Below are 12,724 nucleotides of genomic sequence, written 5' to 3' on the forward strand. Positions count from 1 at the left end.
GTCAATGGATGGATAATTACTAAAAGGAGACATCAAAGTAAGAAATTTTTTTTTCAGTTTTTGTTGTTGTTGTTTGTAGTTGCAAATGGACAGAATGTCTTTGTTTATTTTTATGTGGTGCTGAGGATTGAAACCAGTGCCTCATGCATGCTAGGCAAGCGCTCTGCCACTGAGCTACAGTCCCAACCCTAAGGGGGACTTTTGCTAAACCAAAATAACAGGATTCTTGCTGAAGGCAGCTCAGGGTGATCAAATATCAAGGGTGAAGGGAATTCCCTCTACACTGAACTGGACAAACTGGACACAGATACACATGCCTATAATTCCACCTACTTGGAAGGCTGAAGCAGAAGAATTTTAAGTTTGAAATCAGTCTCAGCAACTTAATGAAATCCTGTCTCAAAATTTTAAAAGGGCTGGGGATGTAGCTCAGTGGTAGAACTCACTTGCCTAGCATGCACAATTCCCTGGGTTCAATGCTCCGCACCATAAACAAACAAACTGAGCTAGACAGGCCTGGCAGTGATGGGGAACGGATGGGTAGGCAACACTGAGGCTGGTCAAGAAGGGGACTCAGAGGAAACTGGCTAAAGTGTGGTCAAGGAGAAAGCTTTGTCATGCCCCACCCCAACAATCCTGCACCTCACTGGACAGCCCCCCACCATGATCCTCTTTCCATTGTTCCTCTTCCCCCTCACATCCTGATTTCCCTTATTACTTAACTCAGATTTCAAGGACAATTATAAGCACTTCCTTGCATAGACCATTGCCCCTCTCTCTATCTGGCAAAACCGCAGCCCTGGTAACTCATTTGGCCTATCCCAAGCAGTTGGGTGTGGCTGGAGAAAACACTCAACCATGGCAACATGTCTCATGCAAATTCATGACCCTTAACATCAAGTGGGTCCTTGAAGCCCCCCAGCATTCTGAAAACCTTTTTCTAGTCCATTCATTCTCCTACACCCATAGATTCCAACCCTCCCCTCTTCAATCCTCCAGTGCTTCCTCCACCTGTAGCCTTTGGCTCTCTGCCTTGCTTCCCATGTCACTGAGAAAACAGAAGCCATCAGAAGAGACTTTAAGAGCTCCTATCCATCCACCACCTGCCTCCCTGCCTCAGTGTGCTTTGTTCCACCTGCTTCCTGACACTATGAACAAACTGAGCATGCTCCCAGGCACAGTCAACCTGCCACTTGTGCTCTCACTGTCTTTTCATTCCATTGGGTCATTCCCATCAGTATATATAAACATATATGTGCGTGTGCGTGTGTGTGTGTGTGTGTGTGTATTTTTTTTCTTTCTTGTGTCTTATAAAGAAATAGATTTTCTTGATTCTATCTGCCACCTGTTACCGCCCCCCCATCCCTGCATTTCACTGTTCTCCTTTATAACCAGATTCCTTATAAGTTTAGGTCTATACTAGCTATTCCTAATCCCCTCCTCCATTTATTTTTAAAACTTTTATTGGTACTGGGGATGAAACCCAGGGCCTCAGATTTGCTAGGCAAGTTCCCTGCCCTTGAGCTGCATTCCCAGCCCTCCCTCATTTCTTCTTAATCCCATTACACTTAGATTTTTGCTCCTCAGCAAAAGGGAAACTGGTCAACAAGTCACCAATGACTTTCACTTGGTCAGGGTGACGGCCTCTGTTCCTGTCCTCATTTCCCCATCGTCTGATGTGCTTGCTCAATTCTCCTCCATGTTCCTCTCTTGCCTTCTAGGACTCCACACTCAGCATTTCCTCCCTCTTAGCCTCCTCTGCTGGTTCTACCTCATCTCTCATCTCAACATTGGAGCATCTTTAGGTGTCATGAGAGAAACAGCCAAGAGGCAATTGTGAAATGGAAGCTCCACTTGAGGGTAGTAGTTCAGTCTTCACCACTTTCATCCATTGGATGAGACTGGTGACCTCATCCAATTTCATAGTTTTAAATACCATTTATATAACAGTGCCCCCAAGGGTGTATCTCCAGTCCAGACCTCTACTCTGAACTTCAGATTGTATTTCCAACAACGTACTAACATCTCTGCTTGGACATCAAGTAGGCAGCTCAAACCTGGTATATCCAAAATCAAATGCTTCAACACATCCTCACAACCAACTCCTCTTGTGGTCTTCTCATCTTTCCAGATGTTCTGGAAAGGCAAAAATTGTGGGGTTACACTTCAATACTGTCTCACACCCCACATCAACTCATAAGTAATTTTTTTTCGCCTCCAATGTCAAGATACAACCGGTATCCAAACATATCTGATCACCCTAGTCCAAGTCACCAGCAATTTATCCCTTAATTATTGCAATAGCCCCCTCACTAGCTTTCCTGCTTCTGCCCTTGACCTTACAGTCCCTCAATAGAGCGGTTAGAGTAATGCTGTCAAAGTAAATGTCAGCTGGTGCTGCTTCTCTCCAAAACAGTCCACTGGCTTCCCATTTTCTTCAAAGTAAAAGCCAAGTTTCCTACCTATCAGTAGGGTGGTGGGATTCACCAACTACAGGTCTGATTCATGCCTGTTGCCATGACATAAATATTAATGTTTCATTTTGCCCAGAAATGTCTCAGAGTAATCTAGACATTATATGAACATCCTACCCGATCTGCACCCCATCCCCAATCTCTCATCTCCTGTGCACAATCCCCACAATGGCCTCTGGGCTGTGCTTCAAACAATCCAAAAAACGCTCTGTGGCTCAAAGAACATGATGAGTTTCCTTTAGGTCTTCGGGACTCATATCTTCTTAGTGATTCCTTTGAAAATTAAATCACACCCTCCTCCCCATCAAATCTATTTTTTTCCTCCGTAGCATTTAACAACATATTAGATGTTGTATTGTTTTCTTATTTTCTTGATCCTTGCCTACTCTACAAAACAGGAGCTCCTATTCTCTCCGCTGCTGTAGCTCTGGCGCCTCAAACAATCCCCAGTTCTAAGAACTACTCATTGTGAGTGTAGCTGTATGAATCCTCCCGGATCCGCCCACCAGCTAGCAGTCGCGAGCTTCAGGCTTGTTTGATCACATGATGGTAGCGGCTCCGCCCCGCCTCCTGGGAAGGGAAAATGGCGGAGCCCTGGTTGGCTTCAGAGAAAGGGCAACCAAAGAGAGGACGCTGGCTCGCCAGAGCGTCTACGCCGCCGCCTTTTCTGCGGTAGCGTCCTGGGAAGGCGCGAATTCTGCGGCTACGTGCTGGTCCTCCTCCCCACCATATTTTACGAGGGAAAGAAAAAAAACAAAAAACTGAGCTTCATAGACTGATCTGCCTGCCGCCTCCCTATCTCTTGGGATCCCCACGATCCGAGGCGTGTAGGAAGAAATTGAGATTCAGGGTTTTTCTCTCCTGCTGTCAATCCCTAGTCAACCTATTAAGTGACTTCAGGGTGACCGCCCAGCCTCTAGGGATCCCCAAACACATAATCGGTCCGCCCCCCGGGCGACTGCGTTGTCTTGGAGTCCTGGCGGATCCGAGTTAGGCCTCGATAATAATTTCCTGGCGATCCCACCCCGACTCCCGCTGTGAGTTCCCCAGGATTAAGTCTGGTGAATCTGCGCACCCCCCTCCCAGATCCCCCAGGTCCCTGGGGCAGATGAGCCTTGGCCACCGCCCCTACAATTTCCTGCAGACCCAGCAAACAAAAGGCTCAGACTCGGGAAAAGAGGCGAGGCTGAGCAGGGCGCCCTTCCTGCAGGAACAGCTGATGGAGCAAAACGTCGCAGGAGGGAGCACAGGGGAGGGATGAAATTCCAGGGATCCAGGAGGACAGTGGGATGACACAGTCCTGGATCCTAGAGAGGGAGAGCATCCAAAGAACTGGATGTGGAGGGCCTAGGCTGAACACTTAGGCTCTCACCAGAACCTTGCTGCCCTGGTGGGGTGATGTCAACCTTAGGGAATGGAGGCGGGGGGGGGGGCACAGGGATTCAGGTGAGCTCTCAGGCCCCCAGGCGGGAATAGTGGGGGCTGGGAGAGGCCTGAAGCCCTGCGTCATCCCCTCTGGGGCCCAGCCTACCTCCCCTTTCAGGGGACCTGCTACCCTCTGTGCTGGCCCCACCCAAGCCAGGCTTCCTGCTCCTCCCCAAGCACAGATCTCTCCCTGCCAAGCTCCGCTAACCAGCCCAGGGGCTTCTTTTCCCTTCAGTACCCTGGTAGTTTAGCCCCCAGCCACAAATAATCCTTCTTATAGTCCCTCTTAGAACCAACCTCCTGCCTGCCCCCGCCCCCATTCCCATCAAGGACACAATGGTTAGGGAAGGGCCCAGTCCAGTGGGTGGGGGGATGCTGGCATGGAGGTGGGGGCTTGGCCTCATATCCTGTCAGGCTGCCAGGGGAAGAGAGGAAACAAAAGACTTCCCCCTGCTGGGACAATGAACCTCCCACTACCTCTCCCCCGCCCTCCCACTCCCCCTCCACCACCTTTCCACTCCCTGCCCCGCCACACTTTAGCTCTGGCCCCGCTAGCCCATTAGCCTCCGTCCTCTCCACCTCCGTGCCCTCTGGTATCCCTGGCCTGAGCAGCAAGCTCTGCCCTTCCCCTTTCCTATTCCCATCAGCCCCAATGATGCTCACTCCCTTTTCTGGCCGGCTTCTCTCAGCCCCTGCTAGTCTAACAGCAATCAGGGTCTCTTCCTCTATCAGCGCCAAGGTTGGGGGCAGGGTGGGAAAGTCTCCATGGAATCTTAGGGGGCTAAATCACGCCCCTTTAATGGCCAGTGGAAAGTATTGGTTCAGCAAGAGAATAGCTCCATAGCAGAGGTAGGGACATGCCCCGTGCCTGCCCTGGGTCCTTGAGTGGGAGCCAGGAGGAGGAGCAGAGGGGCCTAACAGGTTCCTGGAGGTGGGGCTGGGAGCCCTTTCTCTATGCTGAGGTGAAAGATCACAACAGTGGGTCAGGTGGCCTGAGCACCTTTGACAAGTCACTAAACCTTCTGAACCTACCTCTTTGTCTTTCTGTTTTTCAAATGGGTGTCCTATTAATACATGCCCTACCTGTAACAAGGTTCTTTATGATAATTTCAATGTTAGTGGGGTTTTTTTTTTTGTTTGTTTTTCGTTTGTACTGGGGATTGAACCCAGAGTGTTTTACCATTGAGCCATATCCCCAGCTCTGTTTGTTTTTGTTGTTGTTGTTGTTGTTTGTTTTGTTTGTGTTGAGATAGGGTTTCACTAACTTGCTTGGGGTCTTGCTAATTGCAGAGGCTCCCTGCAATTGCACAACTTGGGAGGCTGAGGCAGAAGGATCACAAGTTCAAGACCAGCTTCAGCAACTTAGCAAGACCCTCATCGACAACTTAGTGACACACTTAAAAAAAATATATTTATAAAAAAAAATGCGTTGGGGGCTGGGCTTGGTGGTATACACCTGTAATCCCAGTGGCTCTGGAAGCTGAGGTAGGTGGATCTCAAATTCAAAGCCAGCCTCAGCAACTTAGCAAGGCCCCAAGCAACTCAGCAAGACCCTGTCTCTAAATAATGTATAAAAAAGGGCTGGGGATGTGGCTCAGTGGTTAAGCACCCCTGGGTTCAATCCTCAATTCCAAAACATAACACACCAGAGAAAAAGTGAAGTCATGACATTTTCCCCAGTGGTTCCAATCTATGCAAACCCCGCCCCCATTCCCATGTCCCATAGTTTCCTTTACCAACATAGGCTTATCACTACCAAACCTGGGTCTCCAGCCAAAGAACTGTCCTTGAGCTCCAGTCCTTTGAAGCTGGGATCCAATTAGCTTCTGGACCTGCTGGTACACAGTGATCTCAAACTCCCTCCACATGTTCATGATAGTTGCTGTGTCCCCAAGTCTGCACTTGAGAAGTCTGGATTTGTTTCCTCTGGCCCCAGAGCCAAGCTCCAAGCTGTGCCTACTTGAGTCCCTCAATGGCTCTTCAATTGTCCCCCAGCCACACTCATACCTATAACACATACACACATACACAGCCACACACACATATCTTTTTTGTAGGTAATAGGGATTGCACCCAGGGGTTCTTTACCACTGAGCTACATCCCCAGTCCTTTTACTTTTTTGGACAGGGTCTCACTAAGTTGCCCAGGCTGGCCTCAAACTTGCAATCCTCCTGCCTCAGGCTTCAGAGTCTCTGGCATTGCGGGCATGCTCCCCTGCGGGGTCCCCAGGCCTGGCTACAAGTACCTATTTTGATTTGATTCAAGCCCACATTGCCATTGGACACCTCACTGATTTTTCTGCTTGCAGCCTTCAATCCACTTTCCAAAGCTGTGCAAGTAGGATCTTTCTATACAAATCCAACCATGTCACTTCCTGGCCTCAAACCCTTTAGAGGGTGGCTCCCAGGTGTGCAGACAAGCCAACCCTCCTGGAAAGTCCTGGAAAGACAGCTGATGCTGACTCTCTTCTCCTCTTCCAGCTTATTCACAGTCACTGTCCTTGCACTCTGCCCTGGCATCATCCTGCTCTCTAGCAGCAATCTGAATGGGACAATGTCACTATCTCTGTCCCCTGTATTTTCTGTTCCTTCCAATTTTTTTTGCAGGGCTGTACTGGAGATTGAACCCAGGGGCGATTTACCGCTGAGTTACATCCTCAGACCTTTTTATTTTTTTATTTTGACACATGATCTCAAGTTGTCCAGGCTGACCTTGAACTTGCAATCCTGCCACCTCTCCCTCCAGAGTTGCTGGGATTTCAGGCGTGAGCCACCATGCCCAGCCTTCCCCCTACTTTTAAACTTCTTTTCCACCTGTTTCCTTTGGGACTCATTCAGACAGCATTACTCTCCCCCGAAAGCTCACCTGGAAGCTGCAGGCTGGATTTAACTCTGCTTCCTCTGTGATTCAGAACCCTGTGCAAGCCCCCTTTTGCTAACCACTTAACCTCTGGGTCCTGCTGAGGTCTCATAGCTGTTTCTCCCTATGGACAGTTTGGACCTGGAAGGCAGAGGATGGTTTATGTTGTTCTCAGTCCTGACCCATAATAAGTATTCATTAAATAACTAATGAGTAGCCAAGTTCGGTGGCACATGCCTATAATTCTAGCTACTCAAAATGCATGGGGTGGTGCCCTCCTGTAATCCCAGCGGTTAAGGAGGCCGGGGCAGGAGGATAGAAAGTTCAAAGCCAGCCTCAGCAATTTAGGGAGGCCCTAAATGACTTAGCAAGACCCTGTCTCAAAATAAAATGTAAAAAGGGCTGAGGAACAATAAAGCAGGGGAGGGAAGAATAGAAGTCTTTTGGATTAGACAAAGGGGAATGAAGGGAAGGGAGTGGGGATGGGAATAGGAAAGACAGTAGAATGAATTTTCTATGTTCACATCTGAATATACAAGAAGTATAACTGCATATCATGTACAACCGCAAAAATGAGCAATTATCCCCAAGTATATATAATATGTCAAAATACATTCTACTGTCATATATAGTCAAAAAGAACAAATAAAAATTTTAAAAAATTATAAAATAGGGGCTGGGGATGTGGCTCAAGCGGTAGCATGCTTGCCTGGCATGCGTGCGGCCCGGGTTCGATCCTCAGCACCACATACAAAGATGTTGTGTCCACTGATAACTAGAAAATAAATATTAAAAATTCTCTCTCTTTCAAAAAGAAAGAATCTTCTAGATTTAAAATAAATTATAAAATATAGGAGCCGGGCGCAGCAGTACATGCCTGTAATCCCCGCAGCTTGGGAGGCTGAGACAGGAGGATTGTGAGTTCAAAGCCATCCTTAGCAACAGCAGGGTGCTAAGCAACTCAGTGAGATTCTGTCTCCAAATAAAATACAAAATAGGGCTATCGCTGTAGTTCAGTAGTCAAGTGCCCCTGAGTTCAATCCCTGGTGCCCCCGCCAAAAAAAAAAAACAGGGTTAAATATTTAAAAGGGAGGAGGTGCTGGGGATGTGGCTCAGTGGTTAAGCATACCTGGGTTCAATCCCTGGTACCAAAAAAAAAAAAAAAAAAGAAGAAGAAGAAGAAGGGGGCCTTATATATGCACATTTTTATTACCACTTTGTATACAATGGGTTCTAGATAGTTTGTGGCGCCAGACTAGGGGTGGGTCCTGAAGTTCACATAATTTGGGGATCCCTGCTTAATAAAGTGAAAACAAAATTATGAATATAAAATTAGGCACCAAAGGGGCTGGGGATGTGGCTCAAGCGGTAGCCTGCGCCTGGCATGCGTGCGGCCCGGGTTCGATCCTCAGCACCACATACAAAGAAAGATGTGTCCACCGAAAACTAAAAAATAAAAAAATTAAAAAAAATTACGCACTAAAGTTAATGTGTTTCTGTTGAGGAATTATCACCAGCTTCAAAAGTTCAAAATATTATAAAAATTACAAAATCTAGAAAAATAACAATATTCATAGGAAACAAGAATGATTGGGCTGGGGATGTGGCTCAAGTGGTAGCGCGCTCGCCTGGCATGCGTGCGGCCCGGGTTCGATCCTCAGTACCACATACAAACAAAGATGTTGTGTCCACCGAAAACTAAAAAAAATAATAAAAAAAAAAAAAGAATGATTAACCTCTGTATTAGTTTTTTTGCTTTGTTTTGTTTTGTTTTTGTTTTGGTACTGGGGATGGAAATCACGGGCACTTAACCACCAAGTCACATCCCCAAACCTTTTTGTTTTTTATTTTGAAACAGGGTCTCAATAAATTGTTTAGGGCCTCACTAAATTACCAAGGCTGGCTTTGAATTTGTGATCCTCCTGTCTCAGCCTCCTGAGCCATTGGGATCACAGGCGTGCACCAAAATGCCTGGCTCTTTTTTTTTCTTTTCTTAAACCCAGGGCCTTGTGCATAATAGCAAAGTGCCCTACCACTGAGCTGTGCCTCCAAGGAATCCAGCTAAACTTTGTAATGCTTTTTTTTTTTTTTTTTTTTTTTTTCCTTTTCTGTACAGGGGATTGAACCCAAGGGCACTTACCACTGAGCCACATTTCTAGCCTTTTTTTTGTATTTTATTTTGAGACAGGTATCACTGAGTTGCTTAGGGCCTTGCTAAGTTGTTGAGGCTGGCTTTGAACTGGCCATCCTCTGGGCTCAGCCTCCCAAGCTGCTGGGATTACAGGTGTTCACCACTGCACCTGGCTGTAATGCTTTATTTATTTATTTATTTATGTTATTTATTTATTTATTTATTGGTGCTGGAGATTGAACCCAAGGCCTTGTGCGTGCTAGGCAAGCACTCTACCAACTGAGCTAAATCCCCAGCCCTGTAATGCTTTTTTTTTTTTAATAGGTAAGTTATCTAATTCAGTCCAGTCATCCAGTCATTTTTTTTTTTAATTGAACGTCCCAGTTTCTCTCTCTCTATCTCTTTTTTTTTTTTTTTTTTTTTGGAGAGTGACAGAGGAGAGAGAGAGAGAGAATTTTTAATATTTATTTTCTGGTTCTCGGCAGACACAACATCTTTGTTTGTATGTGGTGCTGAGGATCGAACCCGGGCCGCACGCATGCCAGGCAAGCGCACTACCGCTTGAGCCACATCCCCAGCCCATCCAGTCATTTTTTTAGATCAATTTTATTTTTATACGACAGTGAAATGCATTACAATTCTTATTATGCATATAGAGCACAATTTTTCATATATCTGGTTGTATACAAAGTCTATTCACACTAATTCATGTCTTCATACCTGTTCTTTGGATAATAATGATCATCACATACCACCATTATTAATTACCCCATGCCCCCTCCCTTCCCCTCCCACCCCTCTTCCCTATCTAGAGTTCCTCTATTCCTCCTACGCCCCCCCTCCCTATCCCACTATGAATCAGCCTCCTTATACCTAAGAAAACATTTGGCATTTGGTTTTTTGGGATTGGCTAACTTCACTTAGCATTATTGTCTCTAACCCCTTCCATTTACCTGCAAATGCCATGAATTTATTCTCTTTTATTGCTGAGTCAGTGCAGTCGGGTTTTTTTTGTTTTGTTTTGTTTTGTTTTAAAGAGAGAGAGGGGTGGGGGAGAGAGAGAGAGAGAGAGAGAGAGAGAGAGAGAGAGAGAGAGAGAGAGGGGGAGGAGAGAGAGAGAGAGAGAGAGAGAGAGAGAGAATATTTTAATATTTAATTTTTAGTTTTCGGTGGACACACCATCTTTATTTTTATGTGGTGCTGAGGATCGAACCCAGTGCCCCACGCATGCCAGGCGAGTGCGCTACCGCTTGAGCCACATCCCCAGCCCGCAGTCATTTTATGAAATTTTATTTTTTTTAGTATTTTTAGTTTGTAGATGGACACAATACCTTTATTTTATTTGTTTATTTTTATGTGGTACTGAGGATTGAACCCAGTGCCTCACACCTGCTAGGCGAGTACACTGCCACTGAGCCACAACCCCAGGCTCCTGTAATGCTTTTTGTTTCCTACTTTTTTCTTAGCTGGTATCCTTTGATCACCTCTCATATGATAATGATTTTGTAACATTTTCTTTATTTTATTTTATTTTCATGCTGGGGATTGAACCTAGAGGTTCAACCACTGAGCCACATCATTTTCTGCTTTTTTTGAAAGCAGAAAAATCAGTGCAGTATCCAAATGATTATACATTGATTATGTATATCCAAAAGTTATTTAATTTCACTAGATAAGTAAATAATTAGATAAGTAAACACCAGCTTTATTTATTTATGTTTGCAGGGCTGGGAATTGAACCCAAGGCCTCATACAGGCTAGGCAAGTGCTCTACCACGGAGCCATATCCCTAGCTCCTTTTATTTTTGAGACAGGTCTTGCTTAGTTGCTGGGGCTGGCCTCAAACTTGTGCTCCTCCTCCTCAAACCCCCGTGCCTGGGATTACAGGCATGCTGCCCTGCACTTGGCTAAAACTTTTTTCTTTCTTTTTTTTTTTTGGGGGGGGGTACTGGGGATTGAACCCAGGGGTGTTTAACATTGAGCCACACCCATGGCCCATTTTATTTTATTTTATTTTTTTGTGGTGCTGGGGATTGAACCCAAGGCCTTGTGTGTGCAAGGCAAGCACTCTAGCAACTGAGCTATATCCCCAGCCCCCATTTTATTTTTTACAATTTTGAGACAGGGTCTCACTAAGTTTCCTCAGACCTCCCTAAATGAGGTTGGCTTTAAACTTGCAATTCTCCTGCCTCAGGCTCCCTAGTCACTGGGATTCCAGGTGTGTGCTACTGCCCCGAGCTACACTTTACTTTTGATAATGTCAGTACCTCTATTAAATTTCTTTTGTATAAGAGCTATAAGATTTTAGCCATTTAAGTGTTGTGTGCTGTGGCTTACCCTAAGAACTGTTTAAATTGATGGCACTCATTAACCAGAGCCATGGAAAAAGTCAAGCAGGTGAGGCATGCTGAAGTTTAAACTTCATGAGTTTTGAAGTAAACTTGAACTTTGGACCTAAATGGGCTAGATAGACCAAGAGAGGGGAGGTTGAGATATAAGAAGCAAAGTGACAACTTCAATAATTTATGGTGAAAAGGCATGATTAGTTGTTGGTTTTTTTTATTACATATAGGAAAAGTCACAACTCCAAGATTGTGCAAAACAATTATCACAGGGTAGATAACAAAAGAGAATCCTACTCCTTTCTCTCTCTTTGTACTGGGGATTGAACCTAGGGGCACTTAACCACTGAGCCACATCTCCAGCCCTTTTTATATATTTTATTTAGAGATGAGGTCTCACTAAGTTGCTTAGGGCCTGGCTAAATTGCTGAGGCTGCCTTTGAACTCTCAATCCTCCTGGCTCAGTCACTCAAGCTGCTGGGATTACAGGTGTGTGCCACCACACCACGCCCAGCCTGGAACCCTACTTCTAGTCATGGATGGGCCATATAACTATTGGCCTGGCAATGTGGGATAACAGCTATGGCTCCAAGAGGGGAACTGGAGTGACAGCCTAGCCAGGCGCAGTGGTGCACACCTGTAATCCCAGCAGCTGGAGAGGTTGACCCAGGAGGGTCATGAGTTCAAAACCAGCCTCAGCAAAATGGAGGCTTGCTAAGCAACTCAGTGGGACCCTGTCTCTAAATAAAATACAAAAAAGGGCTGGGGATGTGGCTCAGTGGTTGTGTGTTCCTGATTTCAATCTTCAGTACCTCTCCCAAAAAAAAATTAAAAAAAAAAAAAAAAGAGTGACAGTCTAACATTTGGGATTTGCCAAGAGTCAAGTATCCTGATAATGACGAAAGGAGGGCTTGAGATTTGTTCAGGTCTCTGGGATAAGCATTGATTCAGGTAGTGACACGAATGCCAACCTGTGTGGGACAATTCTGTGGATACTTAGCTTGCCTGGAAAGTGATTCTGGTGGTCTGAGGGTGGAGGAAATGATCTCACACCCACAGGATAGACCTAGGGTGACTCCAGAGCATTCGAGTATAAATCTCAGGCGTCATCTCCATGGAAAGGGGAAATCATGGGATTGTTACTATTAGCTAATAATTCACTGGATCATATATATTAAATCATTAATTTCCACCAGGTTTTGAAAATTTCTTTCTTTCATTTTTTGGCTGGGAGCCATGTTTTACTAACCTTGTAAACAATGTTCATTTGGCACATGGTAGTTGTTCAAGAAGAACTTCATTTATTCATCCTTTTATTGATAAACACTAGATACTAGGAATTGGATTATAGGCTGGGGATGGGATTTGAAGACCTGATAAAGGATAGGTTGTGTTTTCTTTTCTTCTCTTTTCAGTACTGGAAATTGCTAGGCAGGAGCTCTACCACTGAGCTACACCACCAGCCCTGGTGTTTTCTAACTGGGGCTTTCTT

The sequence above is a fragment of the Spermophilus citellus genome (genome assembly GCF_964194105.1).
Source record: "Spermophilus citellus genome assembly, chromosome: 6".
NCBI classification, from domain to species: Eukaryota; Metazoa; Chordata; class Mammalia; order Rodentia; family Sciuridae; genus Spermophilus; species Spermophilus citellus.